The 26779-nt window shown below is 38.5% G+C and overlaps 1 protein-coding gene and 1 pseudogene across 1 annotated transcript in view; both read right to left on the minus strand.

The window, feature by feature from the left end:
• Window positions 1-26779, minus strand: part of LRMDA (leucine rich melanocyte differentiation associated) — a 1038159-nt gene that overhangs the window by 174436 nt on the left and 836944 nt on the right. The gene's annotated exons all lie outside the window — the stretch shown is intronic.
• Window positions 3012-3111, minus strand: LOC147916808 (U6 spliceosomal RNA; annotated as a pseudogene).

Below are 26779 nucleotides of genomic sequence, written 5' to 3' on the forward strand. Positions count from 1 at the left end.
CCTAGATGGAGGCTAAGGACAGTTTACCCCAAGCCTCCCACCATTTCTAAGGCGACCATCCCTCTTGCTGCTTGCTGCTCTATCAGAATGCAGGGAAGCCAGGAGGCCCAGGCTTCTTCCAATAGCTGCAGGGAGATATTCAGGTGAGGACACCACCAGAGGCAACATCTTTCTGAAATCAGTGTTTGGTTACCCCTAGGCTTACACACACTCAATACCAAGAGGGAATCCCGTGTATAATTTGGCATCTGTGGTGCTCCAAGAACAAAGGATATAATATCCCCTTGTTTCTGGACATCCTAAAGTTAAAATGACATCCTGGCTGACAATTATGACTCTGCATTCTTTCATAAATCATGTTATTTCACAAAGAACTTAAAGCAGGTGAATGAACATTCAGTTGCCTCATTTCTGGCATTTCTCCTATAAGGACTGCAAGGGTCATTACTAACACTACCACCAAGAACTGCAGTCATGAAAGGAATAAAGTCAAGGGATTTGCTTTTAGCTTGCTCTAGGCCATATACTGTTTTCAATCTTCAGTGAGAAGAAACAGCCACTGAGGTGAGGGTGGGTAGACCTCTCCATACGTGATGGCGGTCTCTGATTTTTCAAGGTCCCTTAGCTATTGTCAAACAGGCTTTGTACACACTTCAGTTATGATCGTACTTGTCTTTCTAGTTTTCACAATGGCCTCTAAGCTCCTCAGAATCAATGGGCTCTTCCAGAGGCCTCATACCCCCATTACACCGAGCACAAGGAATTACTGTGCACAAGGATTGGCACAATAATTATGATAAGGAGTTTACAGACAAGGAAAGAAAGAACCACAAAGGCCAGGTTTGCTTATAGCCTTCCTACAGGGAGTTTGGAGGCGAGAAAATATGGAAATTTGGGTCTCTACACCCTAGGCATGGTGGCTCTCTCCTCAAGAGTGTGAAATCAAAGACCCCTTGGTCATTTCCCCTTTAAACTTATCCTGCCCACTGGAGAGGGTGGTCTCTGCAGCTAGTCTACTCCATGAGCAACTGGGTTTTCTCACTGTACATGCCCAGCTACTCAAGAAAAAGCACATTAAAGAGGGCTATTCTCAGGAACTTTAGCTCTAAATCTCTGCTTCCTTTCCTAGGAAGGAAATTTAAAATTCCCATAACCAGGGGCTATGCTGTTCTAGATAGTGATTTGGAAAACTTAGAAAAAGACAGCCTGCTGGGTGGATGCATCTACAGACACTTGAGGAGTGGATCCTGGGCCAGATTTTGATCCTGCCAACTTGCCTCCTTGCTTTATGGAAATCTTAGAGTACTTTCTCACCCTTAAAGCCAGAAGCTGGATCAGGTTTCTGAATGGTTTATCTCCTCTCTTCTGAGCCCCACTCTGACCCCCCCTAGCTCTACAAAAACCCCCAGCTCTATTCAAGAAGAAAGATTCCAAGACAGCTTCACCAACAACAAAAATTCCAACACAAAAGTCCAAGCTCCTTTTATAATCTTGACCCCATCTCCAGCCCAGTAATGACCCCACAGAGGAGAAAGAGGTTGGAAGAGGGGTGGAGGGTATCCACACCTCCTCTTGTCTCTTTCTAGATCCTGCCGATTTTTTTGCTTGCACTCTCAACGTCGTTCCACCTTTCTCACTTGACTCTTTATTTCACTCAGTCTCCACTAACTAAACTTCTTTGTTGCCAACTTTGCCCATCTGCCCCAGGATAGAAGGACAAAAATTCCAAAGCCACAGCCTACACCCTCCCCATGCCAACTCCTCCATGGAATTTTGTGACCCAAAGATGACCCTGGCCTACATGCTGGAATTTCTCTACCAAAGAAGAACTATTTCTGCAAAAAATGTTAAAGTTGTCATTTTCACTAAAAAAATAAGATGATAAAACACACACACACACAAGCTATTATTTGTAAAATGCCTACAGATGATGAAGAGGAATGCATATCAATATATACACATGCATACAGATGAGTGAGTGAACACACGTGTATGTGTCTACCCGTGGAGGCAAGACAAATCTTTCAGATGAGAATGATTGAATACTAAGGAAAATGACAGAAATCAAGAATGATTTCAAAGTTTTTCTAGCTTTTCCTTCCACCAGTCCCTCTAGATAAAAAAAGATACAGTTTTCTCAGAATTCCATTTAAATTTGATACCTAAATTAGTTTCAAAAAGCAGTCACACAGGTGGCAGAAATGCAGGGGTTACTAAGCAGGGGTCTCATTGTGGTATGAGAATGATTACTAGCTAGAAAGGGGGATTTTCTAGTCCTCTTCTGGTATTGCTTAGCTAAATAGACTCTGACACCTCTGTGCCTCAATGCTTGATATCTTAGATTCTTTCCAGGGTTTACTAGCGTTCTGTGGTTGTATTATTCAAAAATTATGTGGATATTGGGAATAATGACTACCATGTCCATGACAACCATCACTGCCACCACCATCATCATCCTGATCATCCTGACTTCTTTTCTTTATAGACCAATTTGTAATTGCCCAGTTATACTTGTACCTTAAGAAGTATACAAATAGTAGATTTCCTTATTTTGCAAGGAGGAATATAGAAAGAATTTTTAGTGACTTAGCCAACATGTCTGGGCAGTGCCAATTTCAAATTTCACAATGCCAAAGAGTCCAGTGCAAGACTGTCTCAAACTCTGATGATGGAAGACCCTTCTAACTAGGTTTCCAAAGCAGCTGTCAAGGGGAATAATGGAAATTCCAAGAAAAACTTGATCTTCAGGGGGCTTAAGCTCCCCTTATGGTCCTGAGTTTGGGCTGGGTTCAGACTTTTCAAATGCTATTCCAAATACTCCCTAAGCCAATAATTTGGAACTACACTCAATGCTAATTCAGTGTCCTTTCCTTTCACAACCAGCATGTGTGTAACTCTTTATATTGTATATAATTTATTAAGTTGGACGTGTCATTCCTCTGCTACACAAAAAATTAAACTCAGCTCTAAACCCAAAGATATCTTGGATAAGAAGGTCGTTATTTTTTTTTTTTACTATAGAATGCTTCAGAAATTTGCATGTCACCCTTGTGCAGGAGCCATGCTAATCTCTGTATCATTCCAATTTTAGTATATATGCTGCCAAAGCAAGTATGAGAAGGTCTTTTTGAGAGATAGAATGGTAAGTGGTAAAAAATCACAGGTTTTGGAATCACACAGACCAACAATAACTTTAAATATCTATATTAAGAGAAGGTAGCATCTGAGAACTACCCATATGTGTTATTTGTATGGATTATTCTTTCCTTACCTCATACGATACAGTTGTTGGCACAAAGATGTACTCAATAAATATTTATTGAACTAAATTAATCCACTCTCATATTGAACAAATTTACTTTCACTTAAAGAAGGCTCCAGAATCTCTTGGTAACCTGATACTGTGCTCCTTGCAATTTCTTTAAGGGAGAGTTCTCGGTTTGGGATATTGGTGTCTTTGTCCCACCTCATCCATAAAGCCTTCTCTGACAACTGCAGTCTACACTAGTCTTATTTTTCTGACTCTCTGTTGTATTCATTCCAGGTTCCACTCACTTTGGCACATACAAGATATCTTATCTTGCCATGTAAAATGTGTTTCATAAACACATCATCCTTCCTATGAGCCTATAAGTTCCTCAAGGGCAAAGGCTAGGATTGATATTTATTTTGTATGTCCCATTGCACACAACACAATATGGAACCCATAGTAGGCTCTGAACAAGTACCTGTTAAATTGAGCTGAATTTTAAGAACAGTACTCCACTGCCAGCGATGATTTTATTTCAGAGAATTATCAAAAAGCAGGATTGGCTGTATTCACCACTCATTTCACCCAAATTAAGCCCATGGGTCTCTACACTTGAAGTGCTGGTTAGGAAGCAGAGGATCAGAAAGCAGCTGCTTACTTTCAACAAAGAAGAGATTGTGTTTCAGCAACGGACTGCAGGATTTCACGTATTAGTCACTAGCGACTCTTGGCCAAACCCTTTGGTGTTATCAGGAATAAAAAGTAACCCTGAGATATGCCAAATATCAATTTCCAATTACTTTCCTGTGACACATCTCTGCCACTTGGGAAAACTCCCAAGGGATCTGTTGCCCTTTATCAGCTCAGATCGGGCTTACGTTTCAGTCAAATAGGTAACACTCAGCAGCACCCTGTTCAGCCTCAATATTACAATGTCCTCCTCTGACACTCAGACTCTCTTGCGAAGTCTTCAATATTGCCTTACACTGTCACAGGAGACCTGGCCCAAGTGTGGAAGGCCTCCTGATAGTATACCTCGAACCATATGTGTTGGGGTGGGAGGGGGATAACTTCAACACCTGTAGTGAGCTCTTGTCACTAAGGTTTCTCAAGCCTTAACTTGCACTGAGATGTTGAATGCAGGCACAAAGCCTTGTGCAGGACTTTTGCATCATCAACTCTAGCCAAGGGGAAAAAAATAGGAGCATCTCTAAAGTTTTAACTTTGATACTTGAAACACAGAACAGCATTTCTACCCTCCAGATCACAGAAGGCAGGCCACTGGCTAATTGAAAAAATCTTTGGTATTACAGATGTTAAAACTGAGGCTCTGCAAAAAAACAGAAATCACATGTCTTCTTTATTACAAAGTAATGGAACAGAATTTGGAAAAACCAGGAAACATCTCTGGGTTCATAAATCAGCCCAGTTGGAGGGAGATGCAAACGGCCAGCACCTGGAATGAGCCTTCATCCAGAGCAGGAGAGCAGCCTAAAGAATTGAACTTCAGCGCCAAGGCTCCAGACTGTGCACTGTGATTAATGACTTGAGTGAAAGGTCTCAGTTGAGGCTGAAAAATTAACTTGTTCTCTCCACATCTCAGAACTCTCCACAACATAACTATGTCTTCCCTGATTGTTCATATTTACCAAAATGCAAGCCAGTCTGGGAAGCTTTGAATGTGTCATCATCAGACTGTTTCTGACAATTGGGAGAGCCCTGGTGTTTGTCAGGACTACTTTCATCAAATCGTCTGTGTTGACTCTGCATGCATTTCTCAACCTTTCAGTTCCTTTTCAAGTTTAAGAACCATCTTAAATGAGGCAATGGCATTGGCCTCGATCTGTCAAAGAAAAAAAAAGTCCACAGCTCAGAGGATTGCAAATGGACAGCATATGGCCTGGCTTGTTTCTGGTCATTCCCAAGAAAGTTCTTAGGGAATTGAATGTCCGTGAGATTAATGATTCCCTCCTGTCCCGCCTTTATCCTCTGCAATAGGTTTCTCTAATGTCTTTCAGATCCTCTAAAGCATTTACATTAAACCAATCACTCCTCCTGAATCTACAACTGAGACTCTGATGAGACCTACTAGAACCTAAAGAAGTCTCCAAATCTCTTTCCCTTTTTCCTGGAGGTGAATTTGTAGATGAGAAACAAAGGGAGGTCTCCCAGAACCTGATTTTGAATGTGGGAGTACTCAAGAGGATGTACCCAAGGAATCCAGTTTCCTCACTTGACCTTCTAAAATTGCTTCGTTTGTGACAAATGGGTCTACCAAAAGTGCATATGGCCCTACACATGGTAGGATTGTAAGGGTACTGAGTGCCTTGCCTAAAAACAGCCACCCCGTTGACCTGCCACAGGAGCTGATCCTTCACCTCCCCTGTAGCCAATCCCATCCACAACTAATTCTCTCAGTGAAGGCATCCTATCTTCAGAAGACATATCAAAAACAACAATAATGATAACAACGATAACAATAATAGAAGCAGGAGCAACAACAATAACAAGTATTTTGCACTTACTATGGGCCAGGAAGTCTTGAAAACACTTTCCTTACATCAAGTCACAATCCTCACAATAACCCCTACTAAGATAGGTGTTACTGTTATACTCATTTTTACAGAGAGGGAGACACAGAGTAGTCAAGTAACTTGCCCAAGGTCACAAAGCCAGTAAGTGGAAAGGCCAGGATTCAAACAGAGGTCTCAGTCTTATGCTCTTAATACCATCCTATACTGCCACTATGTTTTCTAGAGGTATTGGTCCCCACCCTCCACTGCTGACGAGGTTAGAGAAGCAACCCTTCTAGCATAGCACCTGCTTATGAGTCAGGCTTGGTGAATCATGTTTCTGTTACTCAATGCATAACCTCAAATGAGTTCTGAGTCTCTAAGCCTTAGTTGTCCTCATCTGTAAAATCAATATGATACTAAGACCTACCTCATAGGGTTTTTGTGAGGATTGGTGAGATAATGCCTACGCAGGCCCTAGTACAGTGCCTAGAAAATGGCAGATGCATAATAATCATAGTTATTGATTATTGAATTGATTCAATAATATGATTATTCAATAGTCTGATTATTGAATCAGACTGATTAGCTAATCTGATTAGCTAATAGTGACTTAAGGAGTTGGAGAAGATGAGGCAGAAACAATCACAACTTGGAATGTGGATATGAAAAGGCAGATCAATGTGGTGCCCCCAAAAAGAGTAGGATACTAGGGTACTAAAAAGTACTAGTGAGGGATACCTACCTTCTAGGTCTGGCCCAATTTATGCTGCCTCTATGTTAGCTTATCTCCATGAAAGAAAAAATTCTAATTTTAAAAATATACTACATCAAGAAAAAATGAACAGATGTTCAGACTACTCTAATCCTCCCTGAAATTCTGGTGCAAAAGCAAGACAGCAATGCATCCTTCACAGCCTTGTGGCCGCTCCAGAGTCAAGCTCGGAGCTGCATCTTCATTCTGCATTTCCCACATGCTCTGGCCGACCCCTGATACATCACATTCTTCGCATCAATAAGGACTGGGGCCAGAACACACTAAATTGCCTTTGACTACATTTAATTGATCGAGTATTTTTTTATGATTGTTTCTTGTTGTACCATTTTTCACTTTTGACTTTATAATTCTCTGCTGACTTTAAATAAAGCTTTGCCAGACTACCCAAGGTGGTTTTTAATAGAGATTTAGGGGCTAGGTTGTGCTGTGGTTTGGATTCAGATTCTACTCCAGCAACAAGGGGAAATTAACTAGGTGGTTTCATCTCAAGCACCCATTTATACTCAGAATGGACAGAGAGTCTTTCTTCTTCCAAGCCTTGTAATCATGACACTACAAAGTGATATTCAAGAAATAACAAATTAGGTAGCAATAGCTTCCTCACCACAAAACCACTACACACTGTTCCTACATGCCCAGATGACTGATGATTGGGATAATATAGAGACAGCAGTGGAATCACTCGCTGAGTGATAGGGAGGAATTTGACCACATTCTGTCCCATGCCAAAGACAACGCTTGTTCTCCTTAAGACGGGGAACTCAAATGACCCTATACCAGCTATGCCAGCCTGCCTCCTGACACTCCTTCCTCCTCTGTGCTACCCTTTGTCCCCACTGCCTTCTGCCCAGATAAAACACTGGAAGCCAGCTGACCTTCAGTCACTGGAAAGGTGACATGACTGGCAAAGAAAACGAATTAGACCGGAAGTCAGTCCCAAAGATTAACATTTCATTTTTAGAGAAGAATAACTTTAAGTTAATTATTGCTTTAAAATATAAAATTGGTAACTCAGTAAGACATAGGTTTTGTCTTGTTTTTCGTTATCATGCCATGCTTGCTTCATTACAAAGGAATAGATATAACATATGTAAAGTATTGAGAAGAAAAATTTAAAAAATATCTGTGTACCCATTACCAAGCTTAGAAATAAATAAATCTCCCCCCCCCAACAATAAACAAACACATAGGGACAGAGATTGGATTGGTGGTTACCAGAGGGGAAGGAGGGAGGGAGGGAGGAGGGTGAAAGGGATAATTCGGTGCAAGTGTGTGGTGATGGGTTGTAATTAGTATTTTGGTGGTGAACATGATGTAATCTATGCAGAAATAGAAGTATAATGATGTACACCTGAAATTTATACAATGTTATAAACCAATGTTACTGCAATAAACAAAAAATTAAAAAAAAAAAAAAGAAAGAAAGAAATCTCTTTGGTTGTTCCTATCAGATTGCATTTCTTTGCCTCCACCTACCATTGGTGATAAATGCAATCCTGAATTTTGAGTTTTTCATTCCCATGGTTTCCCATATGTTTCTCCACATATGCAAGGACTCTGTTAAAATAGTGCTTTAGAATCATTCAATCTTTTTCTGCCAATTTTGTAGATTCATCCATGTTGAATGCTACTCAACTTTATTTAATGAACCATTTGGGTTGTTTCCAGTTTTTTGTTTTGTTTTCTTTTCTTTTGCTTTGCTATTACTGACAATGCTATGAATATAGCTCATATTGATCTGAACACGTACAATAATAACTTTTCCCGGGTTAGTGTTGTGGGAGTAGAATTGCTGGAGCTTAGGATTTGCATATATTCAAATTCACTAGATAATAACAAATTTTTTCCAGAGTAGACACACTAATTCAAACCGCCACCAAAATAGGTTTTGAGTTTCTGTTACTCTACAACTTCACCAGCCCTTGGTACTGCCAGATTTTTAAATTCTGCTGAACCAGTGAGTACAAAATGTATCTCATTTCCACATTTAATTGTTTTTTTATAGATAATCATTGAGCGATTTTTGGATAGTCTGAAAAGAAATTCTTTGTTCAAAATAACTGTGAAATGCACTGTTCTTATAGAGTAGCTGTGATTCTATGGCTACATAGTAAAATACGAAGTACATAGACATACAGGAATTAATATATCTATATCCGCTACCCATACTTACAGCAGGAGTGGCAAGATAGGGCCCATGGGCCAAATCTGGCCCACCAGCTGCTTGTGTAAATAAAGTTTTATTGGAACACAGCCATGCCTATTTGCTTACGTATTGCCTATGAATACTTTCATGCTACAATGACAGAGTTGAGTAGTCATAACAAAGACCATCTGGCCTGCAAAGCCTAAAATACTTATTATCTGGCCCTTTACGGTAAAAGTTTGCTGACTCACGACTTAGAGCATCTCCACTTGCAGGCACAGATACCTCACATTCAACATGTCCCCTAGAATCTGTTCCTCCCAAATGCCATTCCTCAGAAAATGGCTCCACCTTTCACAAAGGTACTCAAGCCAAAAACCTGAGAGTCATCTCATGTTCTTCTTTCCTATTCACTATTTACAACCAATTAGTGGATACTACTCAAGTATTCAACCTTCTCAACACCAATCCTGTGAAGTCTTCTTTTACACACCCATGGCCAGCCTTTTGTTCAAGCCTTACATTGACTTAGGCAATCCCCCACCTAATGACCAAGCCCTTGGTGTCCTGAAGTTTCACAGCACTTGTAACACTTCATGAGCAGAAACCACTGAGGGCCTGACATGGCAAGACATTTGTGGCTGCCATGTCACTAGTAAACAGGGTATGGAAATATTTGCTACTCTCCTGAGCCTCATGGCAGAGAAGACTTGGGAAAAGAGATTCCTTGTCAATATCACTTAATGCAGTGGTCCTCAAATTGTTGTATGTAGAGGAATCAACAGAAGAGCTCATTAAAAATAACAGATACCAGGGTATCACCCCAAGCCCACTGGAGCAGAATCGCTGGAAGTAAGTGCTCAAGCATCTTTACCTTATGGATGTTTCCTAGGATATTCTTATGTAGGCTTGAGAAGCACATATCTAATAATGACAGCTTCCTGAATACATCCCCCTATTTCTATTTCACCCTACCACATTGTCCATTGTGGGTAGCTGACACTGCATAGAACTCCCCTATCCCTTTGCTTGGGTACCAGATCTTCCCTAAGCTTCTCCACCCTCCTCCAGTGGCCCAGAAGAAGCCTGATTTGAAGGGATAATTGTGTTCTTTTCTTAGTGCTGAATTCTGATTTTCATTCTCTGTTTTTCATTGAATTGGTCACATTACTGGTGAATGATGGGGTCTGCTCCCTACACTGAGCACCTTTACTGCTCAGCATACCTAAAATCAAGAATATCCTGTTATACCCTAGTACCACTCACTTGTAGGTACCATACTTTCTAGTATCTGCCCGAGGGAAGAGGCATGCAAACATTTGTACAATGGATATATTATACGAATGCTTGTTTTAATTTTTACTGCCCTCTTCATTTTCAACATATGACAGATCATTTAATATGCAAAAAACAAATGTTAACATAAGGGTGAAACCAATGACAATACCAATAAGATGCTGTTAATATTTATTAGAAATTTTTCTTATTAGACTTAATTTTTTCCTAAATTGCATGTGACCCATTATCATTATGCTTGGCGGATAATAGAACAAAACAAAATTACCAGTCTATTTTACACAAGGAGAAAGTCTAAGGTGCCTTGGGTTTTATAACACCAAGCATAGCACAAATTTAAGGCATTTTTCCAGTGCTGCACTTGGCGATTTTTAGGGGTCTATTTTCCCCAGAGGCATGTAAGTACTAAAATTGCATTGGATTGTGTTTCGCTCTCAGTGGGTGAGAAAGTGCATAGTCAATGGGTTATTTGCCATTCTTTATTTCCATTTTATGCAGTCACATGGAGGTATCTCTCAGGTGGTTGTTGAAGTTTACTAGACACTCAGGAGCCATCTTGTGCTTTCTCTAAATGGCATTTATAATCTATAACCAAAGGGGCCATCTATGAAGCCATTGGCGCAGTACACTTAAATTCTGCTTGTGTTAATTCAGGTTATAGAGATCACATCTTTCGCTATGAGATTCAATAGGGGGAAACTGCATTATGTATCTAAACAACATTTATAGGGGATAATGGCCTTCAGATTACACAGATCTATTAATAACAGAGGGCTATGCAAAAATCATACCAGTGACTTCGCTACACATTTATTCATCTGTAATATAAGCACTAAAGTCTGTAAATGCAGTATTACTCTGCTTTCTTTCAACTAGGCATCTCCAATTAACCATCATTTTCATGCTTCACTAGTATTCCGATAATTGATGCTCATAACAGAATTCCTGAAATGCTGAAAAAGCGAGAAGTACTTTCTTGAATCATCAAGAAATAGATTAAAATGTGTTCAGTGTAGTTATATCGTTAAGTGTTTTTTTTTTTATTTTATTTATTGGGGGGCAGCATGGAACAGAAGAAAGAATACAAACTTCAGTGTTAGACCTGGTTTTGAATTTCACCAAGGACACTTATTAGCACTGGGACCTTGGGTAAACTACATAATATCTCTCTAAGCTTCAATTTCCTGATATACAAAATGGGGATAATAGCCAGCTTTAGGAGATATTTCCAAGATTAAATGAGACCACGAACATATGTAAAATCCCAGCATAGTGCCTGGCTCTAAAGAAATCAGTCAATAAATAGTAGCCATTATTAATGCTGATGTCTTCCTTCCCACTCTCGGTAAATCAGTAAGCCAGGCAATATATGCATGTACCTCTTTACCTTTTTTTCTATATCTCTTTATTTACTAGAATATTTGATTCATATGACTATCCCATCCCACAACAGTGACAGAGTACAGAAAGTTTATTGCAGATTCTCAATACTGGATTATTTAAATTTGAAGAAGAAAAGGAATATTTTCAAAGAAAACTATTTCTTTATCACTGGTCTTGGGGAAACAAAGTTTCAAAGGCTCCAAAATGGTTACAAATTACCCAAAGCCCCTTCCCTCTTTGCATCTTTTATTATTTTTATTATTACTATTACATGAGCAAAATATTAGCATATTTTCATAAAAATTCAGAAACTGAAAAAGCTAGTCTTTTTGACCCTCTTCTACGGTTTTCCACTCCAATCGGGGTCTTTCCCCAGACATAACCACTGTCAGGGGGTTTGTCCATCCTTCCAAAACTGTTTCTACGCATTTACACACACGTATGTGCGTGAGCATATGTGTGTGTGATTTTGTGCTTTTAAATACATAAAATCTATCACAATCTACAAATGTTTTGTACTCAAATTGTTTTTTGCTCAAAAACGATGGAGATCATTCTGTGTTAATATCTTATTTACCTTAACCTTTTTTAAACTGCTGCATAGTATTCAATATCATGATTTACCATACTTTAACCATTCCTTACCTGAAGGGAATATAATTTCTCTTTGTATTTTTTTGCTACTAGAAAACTACTGCAATGAACATCATTCTGCATACTTCCCTTTGGACATGTGGAACTGTTAGGTTATTAGGCAATATGAATTTTATTTTAGTCTTTTAAATGGAATTTGTTTATTTTTGAACACGGTTCAAAATTTAAAAGTAAAGCCAAGTGTACAGTGAGCAGTCTTTCTCTCATCTAGTCTCCCCATGTGCCTTGTTCTCCCATCAATAGGCAGTCACTATTACCATCTATCTTTCAGAGTTTTTTTTTATAAACATAGATTCTTGTCATTCCACTTTTATGCATAAATAGTAGTATGCTATATATAGGGTTCTGCACCTTGTTTTATTCCCTCAATGATAAATACTGTATAGACTTGCATATAAGTATGTAGGGAACTTCCTAATTCTTTTGTCAGAGATATACAACATTCCAGAGATTGGATGTACCGTAATTTATTTAATCATTTCTCAATTGATAGATATTTGCCTATTTTCAGTGTTTAGCTAGTACATCTGCTGTACAATAAATACTATTGTATCTATGTCATTTTACACATATGCAAGCATTTCTAGGAGCGCAGTCCTGACCTATTTTTACCCTGGGTTGTTGATCACTTTATAACCAATTTCCAGGAACTCTTCAGATATTAGAAATATATATAATCTATCATTGTGATATGATTTCCAAATATTTTTTGTTTACTATCTTTTGACTTTGCTTAAAGTCAGAAGTCTTTTTTTAATGTGTAATAAGTTTTCTTAAATAAAATCCAGAATATTTTTAATAAGGTTACATTTTTCAATTTTTTATTTTATTTTATTTATTTATTTTTGTGAGGAAGATCGGCCCTGAGCTAACATCTACCAATCCTCCTCTTTTTGCCAAGGAAGACCGGCCCTGGGCTAACATCCATGCCCAACTTCCTCCACTTTATATGGGACGCCACCACAGCATGGCTTGCCAAGCAGTGCGTCGGTGCACGCCCGGGGTCCGAACCGGCAAACCCCGGGCCACTGCAGTGGAGCGCACACGCTTAACCGCTTGCGCCACCAGGCTGGCCCCCAATTTTTGTTTTTTAAATCAGGGCTTCTGTATTGATTTCTCTATTTTATTTTAGCATTTTCATGGTTTCTTTTTCTTCTATTTAAAATTTTAATCCATTTGTAACCTATCCTGTGTAAGGTATGAGGTATAGATCCAAAATTTTTTCCCCAAATACCTACTCATTTGCCCCAAGGACATATATGGAATAGTCTATCTTTTCCCCATGAGTTTAAGATACCATTTTATCATATACTAAATTCCCACATGTAATTGAGTCTAGTGCTGGACTTCATATTCTAGTCCACTAGTCTGTTGGGTGATTCGTGGGCCAGTACCACATTGTTTTAATTATTGAGGCATTATAATATATTTGATATCCAGTAGGACTAATTTCCCCTCATTATAATTCTTTTTCAGAATGATCCCAGCTATTATTTTTGTTTATTTTCTCATCTGAATTTTAGATTCAGTTTTTCTCATTTAAAAAGAAAAAAATCTTTAGTAGTTATATAGTTGCATAATGAATTTATATTTTAACAAAGAGATCATTGACATATTTATTGTCTTGAGTTTTCCTATAAAGTAATAAGGTATACATATTCATATCTTCAAGTTTTCTTATATGTCCTTCTAGAGACTTTTAAAATTTTCTTCATGAAGATATTATATATTTTTGTTAATGTATTATTATAATATTCCCAATTATTATCTTTTATGTTCTTTTTGTAACTGGAGTTTTTCATTCAAAACACTTTCTAACTGGTTTTTGTTTTAATATTAAAAGGTTAGTGATTTCTGTATATTAACCTTATACCTTACTTCCTGCTGAATTCTCTCGTTAGTCTTTCAGTTGGCTCTCTTGAATTTCAAATTGTCAAATCAAATAAAATCATCTATAAACATGATAGTTTTGCCATATACTTTCCATTTTCATGCCTGTAGTTTCTTTCTCCTGTCTAATTGCATTGGCTAGTATTTCCAGGAAAACATTAAATAACAGTGGTAATAAGAGATATCTTATCTTATCCTTACTTTAATGAGAATATCTCTTGTATTTGCCCATTAAGCTTGATGTTGGCTTTTGGACTGAGATGGATACATTTTATCATGTTAAGAAAATATACATCTATTTTTGTATGCTTTTTATCCACAGTGGTTATTGAATTTGGCCAAAGCCCTTTCAGCATCTATGGAATTTCATCTTTAGATATATTAAGAAGATTAAATAAATAAATGGATATCCTAATATTGAAACTTCACTGCATACTTAGAATAAGTATTAGTGGGTCATAAAGTTTTATTCTGCTGTTTATGCTATTGGATGTTGTTTATAATTATTTTATTTGGGACTTTTGTACCCATATTCATAATTGAGATGAGTATGTAGTTATTTTCTCTGTAATCCTTATCAATTTTTCTATAAAGGTTTTATGTACTTCATAAAAAGAACTTGGAAGTGCTTATTTATTTATGCTCTGGAACAGTTCAAATAGCTTCAGAATCATCTCTGTGGTGTGCAGGAACCAGCTTGCACTGACTCACGAGAGCAGATTGTGTACATTTCTTCGCAGCTCCACATTAAGTGATGTCACTTATTAGCTTGGAATTGGTCATAGTGGGAATATTCATGCCACAGAAATTGGCAAACACTACAGATCAGGGGGGTTTTCATTTTTTGTTTTGGGGGCTTTTTTGCAGAGACCCAGTTGTTAAACATTTAACAGCATAGTACTGAATCATCTCCTCTTCTAATGTTTGATAAAATTTCCCAGTAAAATCACCTAGAGTTGGTGCTTCTGTGAGAGTTGTGACAGGACTTTATGAATTTTATTTTGCCTATGGAAATCAATCTGTTTCAATTTTCTATCGGTTCTGGAGTCAGTTTTGGGAAATTATATTTTCTAAGAAAATTATCCACTTGATTTAGATTTTCAGATATTTGCACAGAATTGAACAAAGTTAGTTCTTACAGTTCTTTTAGTTTTCTCTTGTTTCTGTGGTTTTTCATTTTTTTATTTTGTATATTTGCATTTTCTTTAATTTTCCTTGATTATCTTAGTGATTTAGTTTCTCAAAAAAATGATCATTGGATTACTTATAACACTCTTTGTTTATAACTCATTACTATCTGTTTGTAGCTTTAATAATTCATTCCTGCCAATTTCTTTTGGCTTATTTACCTGAGTGTTTTTTGAGTCAGATGCTTAATTCATCTTCTACATTTTTTTATTTTTTTAAAAAAATTAACATATGTACTTAAAGTTGTTTTCTTCTGAGAAAGGCCTTAGATCTATCTCATAGATTCTGATAGGTAATGGTTTCATTGTCATACTTCTCTAGCTATTCTAAAGTTTGGGGCTGTATATTATCTTTGACTTGAGATTTAAGAGTATTAGAAAATTTCTGAGTGAAAGGGCTTTTTGCAATCTGATTTTGTTATTTTTAGTTTTATTACATTGTGACCTAAGAGTTTTTGTACTACCTCTACTCTCTGAAATTTCTTGAAATTTTGTTTGTGACCCAGTATATTATTGTGGAAGATTGTATTTGCCAAAAATGATCAGAACAATATTTCTAGTCCCACCTGCTCTTCCAGAACTTTGCTATTCCCTGTCAAGAGGCAGAGTCTATTCTCCCTTCCCTTAAACCTGGACAGCACTTTTGTGACTACCTTGATGAACAGAATGTAGCTCAAGTAATGCCTCATGACTTCTAAGACATAGGTCATAAAAGATGACATGGCCTCTGCCTGGCTCTTACTCTCTCATGGATCTCTTTTGCCCTTGGAACTCAGCCACTATGCTATGAGGAGGGTCTAACTAGGCTACAAAAGATGACCACATGGTGAGGAACTGACGCCTCTAGCCAACAGCCAGTATTATGGCATGAGAGTAGATGAGTTTTCAGATGATTCTAGCTCCCAGACTTCAAGTCTTCTATGGAGGCCCCAGACACTATAGAGCAGAGATAAGTCATTCCCACTGTCCTTTCTTGGAATTCCTGAACCACAGAATCACTGAACATATTAAACTATTGTCTTGTGCCACTAAATGACTTGTCTCATTTAATGCTCTTCTGCTTGAATTGTAGCCTGTGATATTTAGGCTGTAACTCCTGCTTTCTTTTGGTTCCATCCTTTTATTCCAACTTTTCTGAGTCAATTTGTTTCTGTTTCTCTTGTATAACACTGAGAAGTGGGTTTTGCCTTATGATCCAACCTGAAAGTCTTTTAAATAGGTGAATTAAGCATATTTACATTTTTTCCTATTACAAATATGATGGGTCTTAGTTATGTCACATTATATTTCACAAGGGCAGAGCCGAAAAGTTGTGACAGATATCTTCTGCTTCACAAAGACTAAAATACTTAATATCTGGTCCTTTACAGAAAAACTTTGCTAATTCTTGATATAAATCATAATATCGACTACAAATAATGTCGTAATCACTGCAATCTTTATTGCTCTCTTTTTTGTTTTTGTTGTTGTTGTAGTACATCTTATTGCTTTAACTACCACCTCCAGGGGAATGTAGAATATTCTTTCCCTGCTTGTCCGTGGACTTTAAAGGGAATGTTTTTAAATCCTTCATTCTTCTCTATACAGGTTGCTGTAGGTTTTTGGCAGATAATCTTTATCAAGTTAGAGAAGTTCCCATCTATTCCTTGTTTGCTAAGAGATGTGAGCAGAAATGGTTATTAAATTTCATGGGTTTCCCTCCTTCCTCCTTCCCTCCCTCCCTCCCTCCTTCCCTCCTTCCTTCTTTCCTTTCTTCTCTCCCTCCTTCCCTTCTTCCCTCTTTCCTTTCTTCCTTCCTTCCCTCTCTCCTTCCCTCCTTTCTTCCGCATCCACTAACATTATCATATACAATCTCTTTTTACATGCTAATATGACAAGTTTACTGATAAATCTAATAGGAAACTATCCTTTCAATTCTGAGATAAATCCTACTTGGTCATGAGGTAGTATTTTTTTACTACATTACTAAATCTATTGTTTATTTCTCACTGAGGATTCTTTTATCCACATTTGTACAAGAGATTGACCTACAGTTTCATTTTCATGAGTGTTCTCACCTTGTTTAGCTCAGTTACGGAATCCTAGTAAGAGGAAATGAGTAATTTTCCACGTTTTTCATTTTCTGGAATAAACTGTAAAAGATGTGAAGTTTCTCCTCTTTGAGGGATATATGACTTTTTCAGTTTCTTCTATAGTCTTTTTCTCTATTTAGACTTCCATTTCTTCTTGAGACAAGATTGATAACTATAATTTCCTTAAAATTGCCTGTTTTACTTAGATTTTCAGATTTATTGATACAAAACTCTATAGTGTTTTTTAAATCTCCTTATTCCCTATAACGTTACATGTCCATCTCTATTTTTTTCCTTAGATCTTATAGGTTCATTTTTTTTAAGTGTCTGCTGGTATTATTGAGAAAGCATATTGTACATTGTTACTATTTTATTAATTTTTAGTTTTATTAAGTCCTTTCATATGTCATTGGGTTTGTTGAAATGTATATGTCCACCTTTGAAGATAGTTCATTTACTTTTATTTTTTATTCCTTGTTTCATACTTTATGTTTTGAAGGGGAAAAAAATCCTTTAATTACATTTTGGGCTATATCCTAAAGCTTTTAATATACTATAGTGCTTCCATACAGTCATGTCTATTTACTTTTAAAGAGTAATTTATTTTTATTTCCTCATAAATGAAAAAGTTTCATTTATTTTTAATTCTGTAAGCCTTTTTTTCCTTTTTCCTATTTTTTTCTTTTTCTTTCCTTTTCCCCTTTTTTTTTTTTTTTCAGGAGAGCTTCCTTTTTGAAGCTGATTTCTAATTTTACTGAGTTATGATCAGTTAATGTGAACTGGGCATGTTATACTTTATGACTCAATTTATGGATAGCTTTTGTGATTGTTCCATGTATTTTTTAAAAGAATGTTCTGTTTTCTGTTTAACAAAAGGTATATATTGTGAAATTTCTGGTTACTTAGCTGTCATTTTCTACGGGAGATATGCTAAAGTTTTCATCTGTGATTGTGACTTTGTCAGTTTTGTCTAGTATTTCTAGAAGTTTTTGCTTTCTGTATTTCAAAGCCATGTTGTTACATGCATTGAGATTGGTGATTGTTATAGCTTCCCATTATATCTTCTTAGTTATACAAAATATCTTTCTTCCTTATTTCAGTAATCACCTTGAGCCTTATTTTGTCTGATATTAACATTGCTTTTCCTGGGTTTTGTTTTTAGCATGTTACCTGTTTTTTTTTTTTTCCTTAATCCTAATCCCTGTTTTTTTCAAGCTTCCTACATCATTTTATTGAATATCTCTCTTTAAAAAGCATTTTATTTTATATTTCCATTTTTACCAAATCTGGCAGTACTCTGTCTTTTAATTTAGCCCATTGCTATTTACTTTGACTCTTTCATTTGTACCAACTCTTGCCATCTCACTTTACTCTTCCAGTCACTCATATTTACTACTCTGGCTTGGAGATAGCTCTGCTGAGTGACGCCTGAACTAAGGATGGGAAGAGGCATATAGATGGGTTGACCTATGTGTCTATCCACTGAGGAAGCCTAACTTGTTGGCTGCTGTGAAGCCCCCAGTAGTTCCCTGTGGTTAGGGAACTCCTGAAGCTGATCCTACTTTTGAAACACTCTTGCGTTTATTTTGGGCTGTGATTAACCTGTTCAGTCCTATCCTATCCACCTTGCAGAGAGTCTACATAGTTTCCGATCAACAACAGTACCCCTTCTTGTTTTCCAGTTAGTTATTGGTTTGCATTTGGTTTTTTTTTCCCCCGCAGGGAATAGTGTAATATGATTTCTATCATTTCTGCTAACACCTTAAAATGGCTCCCTGCCTTAGCCACAGTAAATGGCCTACAAGATGCTACAAGTTCTGGCCTCTGATATTATTCTGACTTCATCTACACTCCGCTCCCCTGCTAGATTACTTGCCCCAGCCACACTGGCCTCCTAGCTCTACTTCATGTACATGTACGCAGGCACACTCAAGGCCTTGCACTTCCTCTTTCCTCCACCTGGATGACTTTTCTCTCAGATATTCTCAGGTTTTCATCTCTCACCTCCTTCAGGTTATTACTCCAATGCCACTTTCTCAGTGATGGCTTCGCTGGCTATCAAGTCTCACATTACCAACACACATTCCCTTGTCTCCTCTGTCTGCCTTCATTTTCATCTTAGTACTTACCTTTAACATTCTCTATGGGGCCTTTATTTTTTTATCTAAGTTATCGATCCTTTCTCTCACTAGAACATAAGCTCTCTGAAGGCAGAGATTTTAGTCTGCTTTATTCATCCCTCTATCCCTAATGTTTAGAACAGTGCTTGGCACATAGTATGTGTTTGATAGATAGCTCTTGAATTAATATATAAATTTCTAGGGGTTCAGGAGAAGAAAAGGAGGCTGTGCAACATGTTCATTATGCTATCTTAGTTCTGCTTGTGCTTTACAATCTCCCAAATATGCCAGCACTCACTGCTCTGCCTAACCTGTTCTCCAGGGGACCTTGGCTATTTTATTAGTACACTGTATGAAGTAAGTGCTAGAAAGATTCCAAGGGAGCAGATGAAGAAAGGGAGAAAATAGACTTAAGAAGAAAAGTTCTCTCCTGAGAAAAGAAACTTTGTGGGTTTCTTTAATCAAAAACAAAGAAAGGGACTGCATCTCATCCTCTTTGATTCTCCCTGATTTGGGAGAAACTGATGAGGTATAGCAAGATAAATAAGGAATAAAAAGCTAATACACAAAAGAGAAGACTGTTTTATTGCTCTTACACAGATGTGTGTCCTTACAACACAGCACAGTTTTTTTCTTTGGGAGAGGGTGGGAACAGGGGTAAACAGCAATTTAAATTGGAATCTCCAGGCAGTCTGTGTTTGGGAATTAGCATTGCATTATTTTCCTGGCTCCCCACCCCCTCTTGTCTTTTAGTTGAGAAACATTTGCCCTAGAACAGCACACAGTTTGTATGAGCATCGCTGAGGATAGAACTTTGACCCCACAGACTAAGGAAGCTACAAATGGAAAATTCCAAGTTGCTGTACTCTTTTATCTTCACGCTAATGCTTCTGCAGAGAGTATTTCAAGAAACAGATGCACAAGAATAATAAAGAGTTGAGGACTAAGAACTCCTCAGACAACAGCAGAGTGTTTTTCCAGCATGGTCTTGTATCTATCTATGCTTGCAGAAGTCCAGAGGAGTCAAGGTCAAACCCTGGTTTCATTTTGCGAAAAAGCTGAACTAGCATTGACATAGAGAACCACAGATCTGCGTTTAAAATCCCGATGGGATTTGAAAGTTGTAGAAATTTCATTTCACTTCCTTCAGGCTACTCTGTTCGACACTCAACGACAGATGAACATATCCTTCAGTAAAGGGCCTTGGGAATGGTGAGTCCCAATCTCCCTGGCCAACCCACACCTGAGTCCAACAATACTCATCTTTTCCTTAGATCCAACCTAATTGGTGTCCACTGTATTTTCAGCCTCCTAGCTACTCCCCTTGTATTCTGGACAACAAGAAAAATTTCTCATCTTTTCTTTAGAATAACTTCATACTGGATATAAATCCTCAAGTGGAAGACATATCAGAGCACTACACTCTGCAAAGCCAGATAGTCTCAACATTCTTTTCTTAATATGCAAACAAAACTTATATTTTATGTCACTATAGGCATGCCTCACAGAGGAGAAGCTAATCTCAAAATGTAGAATAATCATATCTAACCCTTGCTCTAAGGTTATTCCTTATACACACATACCTCTCCTAGATTATGGCCAGAAATTAAAGAAGAACTCCTCTCGGTCTCTCCTCAAGTTCTCTTTCACACTCTGAAACCACTCATGGAGAGTTCCTCCAGGTTTGTCACCTATACAAATGATTTCATGCCAGTGGTGGCTTTAGAAATTTTATAGTCAAAGCGCATAGGAGCAACAATTTGGTGGAAATGTGTGAGAGGAGCCGGGGGCGGGGGGGTGGAAGATTTGTTCTGAAACTGCATTTCTGTATCAAGTACACACTTTTCCCTCAGTTTGTAGTTTCAAGGTGACTTGGGGAGGTGACTAGGAGACAGAGCTCTCAGACATTTGGAAGTAGGGAGTGAGGGGAGTAAAGCCCTTTCTTTACATCTGAATATAAAGAACTCAGCAGTGCCCACTCCCAAGTGATGGCAAACCCAGCCTACTTGTTTCATCTATTTGCTTTCAACTCAGTTCTCACCTTCATCCAAGGCTACTTCCTAATCCTACGGTCTTCACTCATCTCTCCCTTCTCTGCACTCTTACGTCTAGCTTGACCTCTGTTTATGTGTAGGGCCTTATTTCTCCAATTAGACTATAGGATACCTGAAGGCAGAGCCCACGGCTTCTACTGCATCTCCCAAAACCCCCCAGTACAGGTTTTCTTTCAAAAAAATGGTGGTTGACTGATTGAAGAAACAGAAATAGGCCCCTGTAGTGACCTGAAGCATATGGAATTCTGATTATGGGGATTGAAAAGTCAAAAAGCCCAATACCACACCCTTTACAAAGTACACATATCCCAACAAATCCGAGGTTATTGGAAAAGCAACAGCCCTCTCCTCTGACCAGCCCCAACTAAAAATTTCATTAGAATGGATAAAGAACCAGAGCAGTAAATATTAATGGCTGGAAGGGGGAAGCTGGCAGACAGCGGGCTGAACTGAGCAGGTGTTCACCTCACTCAATCCATTTGCAGCCAACAACGTCATCGTTTGGCCTTCTTGAGCTCACCGACAGGCCATTTTTCATGATTTTACCATTTCTGGCCAAATGCAAACTTTTTAATTAAATGTACCACATGATTCCAGATGTTTGTTTATTTGTTCCAAAAAGGTTGTAAAATCTCTATGTGAGGAAAAACCTGGGGCAGGGGTAAAGTTTTCTACAAGAGACAGGGAAACAAATGAGTTGGAAGAACTGGGACTGGGAAGTTAACACTGGGCAGAGCTCTCAGCAGAACAATCTAGACCAAAAACATTGGCTTCAAATAGCTCTCCTTCCAGAAACCCAAGATTCAGGAATATAAAACACTAGGCACTTACTAGTTTTTAAAAGAATGTAGCTCATCTTGAGCCAAAGACCAGAATGAGAACAAATTTTTGTGGCTGCCTTGCTGCTTACTCTGTTTGTTCCTGTTGCCGCGAGCTCCACTACATTAATTCCAGCAGTCTTACACTTAACAGGCCAGATTATAGCTTATTCATGAGTGGTGGTGGAGAATCCTGCAAGGGGGAAGCAAGACGGGGGTAGAGGCAGAGACCACAGCTTCCCACACACCATGCTGGCTTCCTCGTGGCCTTCTGTTCTCTGGTACTCTCTATCCTTAAATATAATCAGTCATGAAGTCAGTCTATTGCATTTGCTACAGAATGTCTCTCATATTCCTTCCCTTAGTCTCTGTTCCCCCAGCCAGCCAGCCACTCAGGCCTTCATTATCAAATGCTAGATTATTTCAACATTATCCTAACTGATGCTGGGCTCTACATTTTAGATTCAAGAGCCAACATCAGAAATACTTTGAATAACATGGGGAGGAAAAGCATTGACTGTCCATTTTCTCTGATGCCTGATACGCAGGATACCCTGCGACCAAACCACCAGCCACCTCTAACAGCAATTCTACACTGGCCATAAGGTTCCCTTTACATTGCCCCCACCTCTGCTCCACTGGCAGCGTCCTGGCCCCAGCTGTCTTCCCCATCTGTTACCAAGTTGTTTCCTAAATTACCTTTGCTAGAACCTGCTCTTTGGAGGCAGTACAGTCTGCAGTCACATAGCCTGGTGTCAAGAAATCCAAAGCTTCTGAAACTGGAACAAACTCCCTTCAATGCCATCCCATAGCAGCCTCCTGAAGAAGAGGCTCTTTTCTTTCCAATTCCCCCCGCATACTGCTTGCAGATTAATAATCCCATAGCACAACTTTAAATCAATTCTAGATGCTTCTACCTGTGTCAGGCCTGCTACAATGTGTACCCAGCCTACAGAAGTAACCTTATTTCCAACTTTTTCAAAGCTGGGTCCCTTTCTCCAGTCAGTCCCATCCATGCCTATCCCTGTGCTGCTTCTTTACCCATTTTCTTTTTTTGGAATGTCCTTCTTCTGCCCTCCATCCACCCATGCCCTGTTTGTTCTTCAAAGCTCAAGGCCAACATCCTCCAAACAGCCAAGCCTGATCGATTCCAGCCTTCAGTGATTCCATCTTTTCTAAACATGTATAGCCCTTATGGCTTTTACTGAGTAAGGCAACTCTCAATTATATAATACATAATATCTTGTTTGGTTGGCATTGCTTCATTTTTGGTATCTCCTCAATCATACCATAAATTCTTAGAAGAGAGATGCCATGCCCTCTATTTCTGAATTTTCCACAAACTCTAACATATACTTTGTACACAGTGGATACTAAATAAAGACATGCTGGAGGAGTCCTTGAATGAGGGTGCTCAGACCAATACTTGTCATTTCAGGAGTCATACTGACCATGTCCCAGTTCTTCCCTTGCAATGGAAGGGATAAAAAACAGCCCCTGACTCTAAAACTTCAGGACATTTAGAATCTCCAACCCTGTCAAGCCCAGACTCTCCCAACAAGGGGACATGTTTTTACCACCATTTTTTATTTGGACTGTCAATGGGGAGAAGGGTTACCCTTCTAACCTCTCATCCTATAGAAGTAAGGTGATTTGCTGTTGGGAGTGTGGAGTATGATTCCATTTTTCCCTTCTTGCTTTGCTTCTGGAACAGAAGAACCAAATTCGTAGCCCCTCTGTGTCTATGAATGCACCACAGTTCTGCCCAAAGAGCAGAAATAAAGCAATCACACAGACTGCAAATGAAAAATCATCCTCGGAGAGAAAGGACAGGAAATGGACCCCTATGGATTTCAAATGCTTAAAGGAGGTTACTTAAAGTTCCTGGCTAAAGTCCATGCCAGTCTTGGTAATGGTCTAACAGATTCATCCATCTTCAGATTCCACTTGGCTTGCTCTTCTATCACTGCCATCTTCCCAGACAGCGAGTGCACACATGCACATCTATCTATATATATGCGGAAGTTTTAATCTACACTACCCTCCAGTCCAATCCACCCAGCCCCGCTCGGTACACAGTGAAGCTATTGACCCTGCAACGCAGCAGGGAGATGAATTTGATGACCCAGACTAGAGTTTTTAAACATTTCAGCAAGGTCTAGAATCAAAGGAAAGTACAATTTATTCAGCACTTAGTAAAGTCCTTTAACTGTGGAACAGAGTGCACACACTGAAAATAGACTCCCACTGCCACACAGATAAAATAAACCTGTCAACCACTACCGTCAAATCACTAGTCACCTCGATTAAATAAAGGAAACTTTAGCATCTCTCTGCATCTGAGAATTCCACCAAGATTATAAGCCCATAAAAGCATTATGAAGGAAAGAAAACTAAAGTAATGGGTTCTGTTGAAAATGTCATCAGAAGAAAGCATTTTACATAATTAGAAAATGCTAATAATAGCTCTGCACAAGGAATCAACACACCCTTCCCCTACACAGCCAGGGCAAACCATGGCTTTGGAGTCTGAAAGGGGGGAGCCAAGGCCATGCACTGATTTGGAAGGACCCATGGACTAAACGTGTCCCCATCATCAAGGAGGCCTTTCTTGCCAATTGTCAATGTAATTTTCTTTTTCTTTTTTCTTCTCTTTCTCTCTCTTTCTTCCTTCTTTTTTTACAGCTTTCAATATACTTTCCATGTGGGAAAAGTTGGATATGTCATGCTTCTATGAACCTTCAATTAATCAGTGATGATTTTTGAGGAATCATCTGATAGTTAGCTCCCTTGAGAGACTAATCAAAATATTCTGGAAGACAGAAGGCTACAAATAAGCAGGCTGCCTTAATCATAGGGTCTGATCTCAGATGAGACCTACCTGGCAAAGTCAATATAACTCTCAGATTGCTTATTCCATCTTTTTTAAATGGTCAGTGAGAACCAACAAGCAATAAGCAAAAAGACTTCTTGGTGCTGAACTATTAAGATAACCTAAACAAACGCATCTATTTTCCTTGAGTCTCTGTATTATTCTGTGTAGATTCTGTTAATAATGATCAAACCTGCTTAGCTTTCACATTCCCTCTGAGCTGACATGCCAAGATGGTAGGAATGTAAAAAATATAAAAATTTTTAAAAATTGAAAGAGACAGATTGCCTCCAAATCCTATAAACCTAAAAAAATTGTGATGAACACTTTGGTTATCAAGTCGCCCTGTCTTGAGCCCTCCTGAAAGTATTTTGCTTGTTGGCATGCAATTTTTCTGGCCAACATCTCCCCATCCCAAACATCTTTGTCTACATTGCCACATCTTCACACATATCCATTTAATATTCCTCTTATTCATTTCACTATGGCTTATTTAAATAGTTGAAGCAAAACACTGTATTTATGGCTTCTTTGAAAATGTATTTTATGATGTCTCCAGCTAAAACTGTTTAAAAAATAAAAATAAAAAACACCCACAGTTTTTCTTTCCATCTTTTTCTTCTTTTTTGGATGGCACACATTGAGCTGCTCCACGGAGAAATACAGAAAAATCAATTGCTAAGCATAAAATGCAACTCACATTAAGGAAACTGCAAACGATAACTAATTATGACAAGTTGCTATGTAAATCACTCTGTGACAGTCCCAGTAATCAATTTCAAACACAAATATACCAAGCCCCTACTTGGAGAAAGGGATATGCACTTAACAACTGCGTCAATAAAAATATTGGCAAGATTGCCAACGATAGGTACAAGTAGGATAGTTAACATCTCCAGGCAAGTTTTCATAGCAGATTTCCTCTTGGTTTCTTGCTTGTTTGCTGTCATACATTTAATGTCCAATGCTTAATATGACAAGCTAACTATGGCACTTCTTCAAGACTGTATAAGTATCAGGAAAAAAAATAATAATTCAGGGATGTTCACTGGGCTTGCAATTACTTTGCAAAATGTGTATGCAAACAAACTAGAATTGGGACCCTCAACATGAAAGTTGTTGGCAAGATAGGATTACAGTAGATGTGCCCAACTGTCTATTCCAACTGGGCATCACTATCACCCTCTTCTAAGGTCTTCTCTGCAGCTCAGAGGAGGAACTTTTCTCAGAATCCTCTTGGTGCATGGTTCTAGGTTAGAGTCTTGGACGAAGAGAGACACTGGAGCATGATTTGGAAATCTGAGAGCAGGAGGGGCAGGGCAATGGGTGGAGAGTGGCAATGTGTGAAGCAGTTTCCAAGTGAACTTGAGAATCACCCCATCCATGCTGCAGACTGAGAAAGTCAGTAGGAGATTCCCAGGTGTTCCTGAGACTCGCAGGAACTTTTCAGCATACTCCCAAGAATCACCCAGCTTGGTGCTGAGGCTAAGACTTGGGTGGTGGCTTCATTGATTGTGTAAGCCTTCTATTTCGTGTGTCTTCTATTTTCCCTGTCTGAATTCAAACTGATATCAGAGCATTTTCCCTTTTGGTTTTTCAAACTTTCTCTGCTCCAGAATTTATAGACCTGTAATCTAAAAGAGGGGAGGTCACGGGAGTAACACAGACAATTCTCTTGACAGAAATAAGCCAGGATGCTGTACTTCACTGCAGCCTTAACACAGGCTATGGAAATTCACCCCAGGC

Source organism: Ceratotherium simum, chromosome 6 (assembly GCF_057802395.1).
Source record: "Ceratotherium simum simum isolate JZ-2026a chromosome 6, ASM5780239v1, whole genome shotgun sequence".
Lineage (NCBI taxonomy): Eukaryota > Metazoa > Chordata > Mammalia > Perissodactyla > Rhinocerotidae > Ceratotherium > Ceratotherium simum.